The sequence below is a fragment of the Felis catus genome, chromosome D2 (assembly GCF_018350175.1).
Source record: "Felis catus isolate Fca126 chromosome D2, F.catus_Fca126_mat1.0, whole genome shotgun sequence".
NCBI lineage: Eukaryota > Metazoa > Chordata > Mammalia > Carnivora > Felidae > Felis > Felis catus.
The window spans coordinates 23,894,080-23,903,183 of NC_058378.1; the positions used below are offsets into that span (position 1 = coordinate 23,894,080).

Consider the following 9,104-nt stretch of genomic DNA (forward strand, 5'->3'; position numbering starts at 1 on the left):
TTACATATGGTGATAAATATTAACTAGACATATTGTGGCAATCATTTTGCAATATATACAAATATCAAATTATTATGTTGTACACCTGAAAATATATAATGTTTATGTCAATTATACCACAATTAAGATAGAATAAAGTAAAATAAATTTGGGGGAAACCTTTTGGTTTGGTTGTGTATCCCAATCTTTTTGACTTTCAATATAATATCCTGAGCGCTTCTCCATGTCATTAAAAATTCTTCAAAGATCTTTTTAAAAAGAAAATAATGTTTAAGGCACCTGGGTGGCTCAGTTGGTTGAGTGTCTGACTCTTGATTTCTGCTCAGGTCATGATCCCAGGGTTGTGGGATCGAGTCCACATTGCGCTCCACACTGAGTGTGGGATGTGCTTAAGATTCTCTCTTTCTCTGCCCCTCTCCTGTGCTCTCTCTCTCTCTCTCTCTCTCTCTCTCCGTCTTAAATAATAATTTTAAAAGCATATAATGTTCTACAGCAAGGATGTATTGTAGTTTATTTTTAATGTTTCATTCATTGTCTGACATTTGACTTTATAACTAGCATGAACAGCTTCTCTAGCTACACGTACAATACTCAGCTTCAATTTTTTTCTTCTTTGTTAAAATTGAGGTATAATTTATAGCACACTTAATCAATTGTAAGTGTACAGACTGGTGAATTTTTACATGTCTGTGCACTTGAAACACAATGCAAATCAAGAGATGTAGAACGTTTCTGTCACCTAAAATTTCCCTTGAAGGTCTTTGCCAGTCATCTTCCCCCACCTGGAGGTAATCACCATTCTGACTCTTACTGTCATCGATTAGTTTTGCCTGCTGTCGAGTTTCATAGACTCAAAGGGTATGTACTAATTTGTCTTCTTTTATTCATGTAATTTTTTTATATACATCCATGTTGTTGCATGTATCCATAGTTGCTTTTTTCCCATTGCTGATGTATTTCATCATGTGAAGATACCACACTGGATTTATTCATTCCCCTGTTGATGGACAGGAGTTGGTGGTCTCTAGGTTTGGGCTTTGATGAGTAAAAGCACTACATTCTTGTATATGACAGTTCGTGGGTATATTCATTCAGTTCTTCTGGGTATATACCTAAGAATGGAATTTATGGGTCACAGAGCAGGTGTATATTTAGTAATTACTACTATACTGTTTTATAAAATGTTAACAATAATTTATATTCCCATAAGCAGTGTGTACAAGTTACAGTTGCTCCATATCCTCAACAACACTGGGTATTTCCAGTTTGTACAATTTTAGTCATTCTAATGGGTGCATTCTACTATTTTACTGTAGTTTTAGTTTTCATTTTTAAGATGAATAATACTGCGCTGTACTTTTTCATATGCTTATTAGTCATTTGGATCCTCTTTTGTGAATTGCTTGTTGAAGTCTTTTACTAAGTTTTAATTGTCAATTGTTGGCCTTTGTAATATTTATTTGCAGGAAGTTTTAATATATTTTGTATTCAAACCCCTGCCTCTGATGAAGTTTTTCATAAACAGAAATTCTTAATTTTAATCAATTCCAACTTACTAACTTTTTTATAATTAGTGCTTCTTGGTCCTGTTATAAAAACTTTTATCTGTACCAAGATTATTAGCAGGAACACACATCACACATATTTTTTTCTTCTTGAAAATTTCAGGCTTAGGTCTATATCCACTTTGCATTAATTTTTACACATGGTGTGACTAATAATTAAGGTCCTTTTTTTTTTTTACAGATGTGGTTTCAGTATCACTTATTGAAAGGCTGACTGTTCTCAACTGAATTAAAGAAGAATGTTTTCCATAAATCAAATGACTGTATATGGAATAGGGCTATTTATGGCCTCTCTGTTCTGTTCTACCAATTCATTTGTCTATACTTGAGCCCCTATCATATTATCATAATTACTCTAACCTCATAGTGATATTCCAGGCAGTGAGAGGAGTAAGAGATCTGAGTTCAGTCATGTGACCAATGATTGGAGCTTGCATTCCTACATAATAAAACTTTGATAAAAACCCTAAACACTGAGGCTTGGGTGAGCTTCCCTGGTTGGCAATCATACATCAATATGATAGTAGGTGATGTGTCCTAAGGACACAGAAACTTCATGTGTCAGACCCTCCCAGACCTCACCTTACCCAGTGCACCTCTTCATTTGGCTGGTCCTGAATTGTACCCTTTATAATCAAAGTAAAAAAAGTAAAGCACTTAGCTGAGTGTTGTGTGTCATTCTAGAAAGATATCAAAACTAGGGGGAGAGGGGAACCCTTGAATTTGTAGTCAATTGATTAGAAAGGTGTGTAGTTCCTTGCCAGTGGTGTCTAAAGTGAGGGAGGTTTTCTGGAGAACTGAGGTTTTAATCTGTGAAGTCTGCACTAACTCTGGGTAGTCAACATCACGAGTGTATAGCAGGCACATGCCACTAAAGATTGCTTTATATTTTAGAGAATTGGTTTCTTTGCAATTACACAATTTCCCTCTTATCCTTGTTCTGATGTTGGCTTTGTCTGAAATATAGCTAATACAAGTTTATTTTGATTCGTGTTAGCATAGTCTATCTTTATTGCTTAATTTTTAATCTATCTGTACCTGTGGGTTACCTGTTGACAACATATAGTAGGGTGATTTTTTCTTTGGGTGTTGTTAAACCCACTAACATTCAAACTGGTTATTGATACAGTCAGGTTAATATCTACTGTACTTGTAACTTTTCTATTCATTGCCTTTCTCTTTATTTATTTGTCTTCCACTCTTTTCTTGCCTTCTCTGATTTTAATTTAGCATTTTATATGATTCCATTTTCTCTCCTGTCCTAACATATAGATTATACTTCTTTTTAACTATTTTTTTTTCATGGTTGCCCTACAGTTAGAAACATAGATTTTCACTGAAGACAAGTCCACTTTCAAATAACACCATACTGTTTCATGGGTAGAATAAGTACCTTAAAACATCATATTCCAAGTTATGTCCTCTTGTCCCTTTTAATATTGTGATCACTTATTTCAGCTATCCATAAGCTATAATTTCCAAATACAAGGTTGTTATCATTTTGAACAAGCTGTTATCTGTGAGATAAATTAAGAATATGAAAAAATATTTTATTTTACCTTCATTTATTCCTTTTCTAATGTTCTTCTTTTCTTTATGAAGGTCTGATTTTCTCACCTATATCATTTTCTTTCTCTCTGAAGAACTTTTAACATTTCTTGCAAGGCAGGTCTACTGGCAACAAATTTCCTCAAATTTTGTCTGAGAAAGTCTTTATTTTGTTCTCCACTTTTGAATAATAATTTCACTGGTTGATAATTGCTAGGCTGGTGATTCTTTTTTTTTTTAACGGTTAAAATATTTTACTCCACTCTCTTCTTACTTGCATGGTTTCTGAAAAGAAGTCTGTTGTAATTCTTATCCTTATTCTTCTGTTGCTAAGTTGCTTTTTCTTCTCAGGCCCTTTCAAGATTTTTTCTTGATCTTTGATTTTCTGCAGTTTAAATATAATATACTGGTGTAATATTTTTTGGTATTTACCCTACTTAGTGTTCCCTGAGCTTTCTGGATCTGTGGTTTGGTGACTGTCATTCATTTGGAATGTTTTCAGCCATTATTACCATTCAAATAGTTCTTCTGTCCTTTTCTCTCATTTTTATCCTTCTAATATTCCCATTACATGCATGTTATACCTTTTTCAAAAGTTCCATAGTTCTTACATTCTGTTCCATATTTTTTTTCTCCTTGCATTTCAGTTTTTGAAGTTTGTATTGACATATCAAGCTCACTGATTTTTTCTTTGGCTATGTCCAGTCTGCTGATAACCCCATCAAAGGCATTTTTCCTTTATTTTACAGAGTTTTTGATTCCCAGAATTTCCCTTTGCTTCTTAAAACTTCAGTATCTCTCTTTACGTTGCCCATCTGTTCTTGCATATTGTCCACTTTTCTACTGAAGACCTTAACATATCAATCATAGTTATTTTAATTCCCAAATCTCTGCCATGTCTGTGTCTGGTTCTGATGCTTACTTTATTACTTCCGACTGTGAGGGTTGTTTTTTTTTTCTTTTGCCTTTTAGCTCACCTTGTAATTTTTTTGCTGAAAACCAGACATGATGTATTGGGCAAAAAGAACTCAATTAGATAGGCCTTTAGTGTGAAGTTTTATGTTTATCTGGCTAGGAGTTAGGTGGTGTTTATTGTTTGCTGTAGCTGTGGTGTCAGAGACCAAAATATCTTTTAGTGTCCTTGTTTTTGTCTCCCTTGTTATTTTGGGTTTTCCTAGACATTTTAAATAGTGTCTGAGGCCTGCAGTTCTTTCAGCTGTAATCCTCTATTATTATACAGGAGCTGGATTGATGTGGTAATAAGGTGTAGGGGGAGGGGAACTTATCTATAGTCCTATAATTAGATTTCAGGTTTTTAGTAAACCTGAGTTGGGTATTTTCCCTTTCCCCAGGGTGGTTAGTCTTCAGTAAAACCACAGTAAATTAGATACTATAAGTTAGTTTCCTTTGGCGGCAGGTCTTGTTAAGGGGAAGAGTGAACTCTGGGTGTGTTTCAAAATGGTTATTTTCCCCTCCCCCTGCTGGAAGCATGAGGGGATTTTCTCCAGTCTTCACAGTGAGAACCTGGTAGAACTCATGGAGACAAAACTCACAAATGTAGGGGGCCCCCCTAAAACTGGACCCTCTCAGAGTTTCAACCTCTCATGCTTATCACACTGAACCTTCAGCAACTTGCCAATTATAGTTTAGAAAATTCCTACCAATACTGGCAGTAGTGAAGGGTTTCTGCTCCATGTAAGCTCTGGTTCTCTGAATTCACCTATCGGTCTCTCCAGTTTTCAGGGCAACAGTTTCCCCCATGACCCAATTCTCTGTTGGATCTAAGAAGAGTTGTTGATTTTCAGTTGGTTCAGCTTTTTTCTTGTCATGAAGACATGAGTGAAGACTTCAAGCCCTTTACTTGTTGGACCAGAAATCAGAAGTTCACCAGGTATGTTTTTGAAAGTTAAATTAACATATTGAGCCACCATATGTTCATATCAGCAGGAAGAGTATGTCTTTATCTTGGAACCTCCTGGGTGGATGGTCCAAGAATACCAGCACTTAGTCTAGTTAGTGGACCTTTCAGATATTCTACAGAGAGAAATTGCAGAATATGACCAGTCCACTAGCAAATTTCCCTTTTTATCCCATGCCATTGCAATGACTATGTTACCATTGAAAAGATGTGGCTCTCCCATCCCAATGCTGCCTACAGATCCTATAATGTTACTTGCAGCTGAGACTATAGTACTTTTTTGAGGGTGACCTTAGTCTATCTCAATGTTATGCATGTATACATGTACTCTACTTTTGGACTCCTGAGGTTATAACAGCCGCCCTTACACATTCAGCCAATGTCCCAAAGTGAACCCACTATACCAGGGTAGATAATTTAATAGGGGCATCTACAAACTTATACTATCTTGTTGTCATGGTGAATTCCCTCTCACTTGAACTTCCTTTCCTATTAAGTAGGACTCATTCAGATCTGATAAGCTGAAATAGAGTCTCAGTTTATCAGATCTTCAAAAGGGAAGAGTTCCGGTCTAGATCCATCTGATTCACCCACTTGCTATCCAGAGACTAGTTCTGTACCCCAAGAGGTATAGAAAGAGGTATAGTTAAGACGCCTGTGGATCTTCAGAGGAATATCCTGAGGGTGGAACTGTGTGGCTTGCATTTGCTTAGAGCTAGAAATGTCTGGGAATTTATATCTAGCTTCCTCCCCCAATTGCCCTTCACTAAGGTTCTGCCCTGCCCTTCACCTCAGGTTGGAGGTGAAGTGAAATTAACACTCCAAGTTTCCTCCGTGGGATGAGGGTGAAGCTAATTCATATCCTTGCTTGGTTTCCTTCCTTTCCTTGTCCTGCTTCCTCCCCATCCTTACCCATTCCCTTTGGAAGCATTTCCCTAATCAACCACTTCCTCATGGCTCTCATCTTGGAGTCTGATCCTGGAGAACTCAACTTAAGACATCATCCAAAGGGCTCAAGAATGCCTTTTGGTCTTAAATTTTCACAGCCAAAAGGGTTGATCTACTCCAAAATGATCTGTTTCCTCCAAGTGAAGTACCTGACACTATTTAAATAGCAGTTGCTCATAAAAATAAAGGAACTTTTCTATTCCTACCCAACCAAATTATTTGCTATTGCTTGTTTCCAATCTTTTTACTTAATATTTTTCTTGTGACTAGCCCTTAGAGGCCCACAAAGATCAGGGCCCACGGTAGCCAAATAATTCATTTGATTGACCACCATATTCAAAGAAGTTTGCTTGAGTATTTACTCTGAAATCAGTTTAGACTTTCTAACTCCTCCTTTTTCCAGCTTCTCTTTTTCTCTTTTAGTGACTTCATTCAGGCAAAAATGCCACCCACATCTCCCCCCACTTGCCCAGTCAAAACCTATTTATGAGAAATGATTAAACCAGTCTGTGGCTGAAATTCACAGGCTACTTTTATTCTCTTAGTACAGGATGGGGAGAGGAGATTCAGAGTATTTAAAATATACTCTTTCCTTGCACACTAAAAAGCTTTGGATATTATTCAAAATATTCCAGGGGCCAGACAATAAGTATGAGGAGAAATTTAGAAGATGAGGCCCTTGAACATACCTCCTTGCATCTGTCTCTGGTGAGTGAAAGTTGGTTGTAGGCAATTTCTTACTTAGAGTTTGTAAGTTAATCACAGCAGAAAGATGAGTAGTTCTTACTGGATGGACTTCCCTCTGCCTCCATCTCTGTACCTCACCTGGTGCTGGTAAGAGCTCAGGAACAGGTAACTTTGGCTCCAACCCAGCCATACTGGTGGCCAGGGATAGTCTATACTGTGTGGTGGGCAGCCCTTGGGTTCAGGAGAAGACAGACCTGGCTCTGATCCTGGCTTTGCACTTGCCAGCTCTGTGACCTTAAGAAAGTCACTCAACCTCCCTATGGCTCCATTCCCTTGGATATAAAATGAAGATAATAATACTGACCCTCACGAGCTGTCATAAAGCATCAATCTAACATGTACAGTGGTCAATACCAAATAAATACCAGAGAAATATTAATCCCTCCAATCCTTCTATAATTAAAGCTTCAGTAAATTATGTTGGGTTTATCTGAGTCATTTTTCTGCTTCCTTGGTTCAGAAACTGCCCACCCCAATTAATTCCCAAAATTAATGTTCCAGAACATCAAAATTAGAAGGCACTTTCCCATCACTTTGTTCAACCCATCCATTTTGCAGGTGATGAAACTGAGGCCTGGAGGGTTCAGGGCCTTGTTTAAAAGCCTGCTGTTTCTTTTCTATTGCTCTTTGCCCTACACCTTATTAATTATCACCCTTTTGAAGTCTGTGTTTACAAATCCTGGCTAATGTTTAGTTGTTTGCATCTCCAGTATTATTTTGTGAGGTGTTGCCTCATGGGGTTATTTTAGGTCTTTTGCAATGGTTTCCCAAAAAAGTAATGCTATGGATGCCTCACAGCTCTCCAGAAGTGCCAGGCTGATTCATGAACCCTAGCCATGGCACCCAGATACTTCATTCCTGAGAGAGGGCTGTTCTCTCTGGATAAATTTGTCCTCTGGAAGAAAGACACTTCTTCCTTGGCCTTGGTGGTAAACCTGGAGGGGAACAGTTCAGTCAGCTTCCTGGCCTTTAATGGGTGGCTTTGCCGAGACAGTTGTGCTCTGGAGGCAAGAGGGGGCAACCCTCCTTCTGTCCTCACACCAGTGTCATTGGGAGATCCAGGGATTCAGGGGACTAGCTATAGGGCCAGAAGCCTCAAGCAGCCTCAACAACTTCCTTTGCAGCCTTCCTACCCTTTCCTGCAGAGTGGCTCCAGTAGTGCCTTCATGAGCATGAAAGTGATGAGAACAGCCCAGTCGGAACACAGTCAGAAAGGCATCTTCCAAAAGTACTGTCTTCATAGTGGGCAATGCAGTAAGTTCTACCAGAAAGAACAGGAGAGACGTGACTGAAATACCTTCAGAACCTTGTCAGGTCACAGCACCCCTCTACAATGCCACTTTCATTCTCCGGTTTCTGGGACAACCTTGGGAGATTTCAAATTCTGAATGTTGACAGGTAGGTAAGGAGACGCATCAGAATCTGGCTGGGTGAGTGTGTGCAGGGAGGACAGGGAACAAGTTTGTGAAAGTTCCCAAGGAGGTTGCCCCCTAGGGTTGCCAGATTTAACAAACAGAAGTGCAGGGCACCCAGTTAAATGGAACTTTCAGAAAAACAATGAATACTTCTTAGCATACGTGTGTCCTATGTGATATTGGGTTCATACTTCTACTAAAAAAAGAAATGTGTTTGTCTGAAATGCAAATCTAACTGGGCACCATGTATTTGGCAACTCTCCCATTCTTTCCACCTTCAAACAGAAAAGAGACATTTTCAAACACTATTTTTAAAAAGCATACACTCACTGTTAAAAAATGCAGAGAAATACAAAAAATCAAATTAAAACCAGTCATAATCCAGTCATAATTTTACCACCCAGATTTATTAACCCATGACAACATGCTAACATTTTGGTCTATTCCATATGTACATCTGTATGTGTGATTTATTGTCAGTCATATATTTATAAAATTTAGATTATACCAAAATCCAAATATTAGGTTTTCATTATGCTTTTTCCATATAACATTACATGTATGTGTACATATGTGTGTATGCATATAAAATACTTTATTTCAAATATCACTAGATCTATCTATCTACTATATATATATATATATATATATACTATGTATTTTCCTGTCTTTAAATATTCTCCATTAGCAGGCCTTTTAATGGCTAAAAAGTGCTCATGTTAATTCCCATTATACAGAGAATTTAGGACAGAGCTTCTCAGACCCTTCTATTTCACAAACAGTAGTTAGCCATCAGATGCTTGATATGCAACAGTCTGAACCATGCCAGACCCATAGCAAGGATTCCAGAAATGCTTACTGATTAAGTGAATAAATAAATAAATGAACTCCTTCGATCCCAGGAGCACCCTAGCCCAAACACAACACCCACATTGCCATTGCACAGGTTCCTGCTGAATGGAA

General features: G+C 37.8%; 1 long non-coding RNA gene across 1 annotated transcript; it reads left to right on the forward strand.

Annotated features, from left to right (window-relative positions):
• Nucleotides 1–767: 767 nt before the first annotated feature.
• On the forward strand, nucleotides 768–8,554 carry LOC123380786. The gene is made up of 3 exons (XR_006586945.1): nucleotides 768–858; nucleotides 4,850–5,004; nucleotides 7,851–8,554. It is a non-coding gene; the product is annotated as an uncharacterized LOC123380786 (long non-coding RNA).
• Nucleotides 8,555–9,104: the final 550 nt, after the last annotated feature.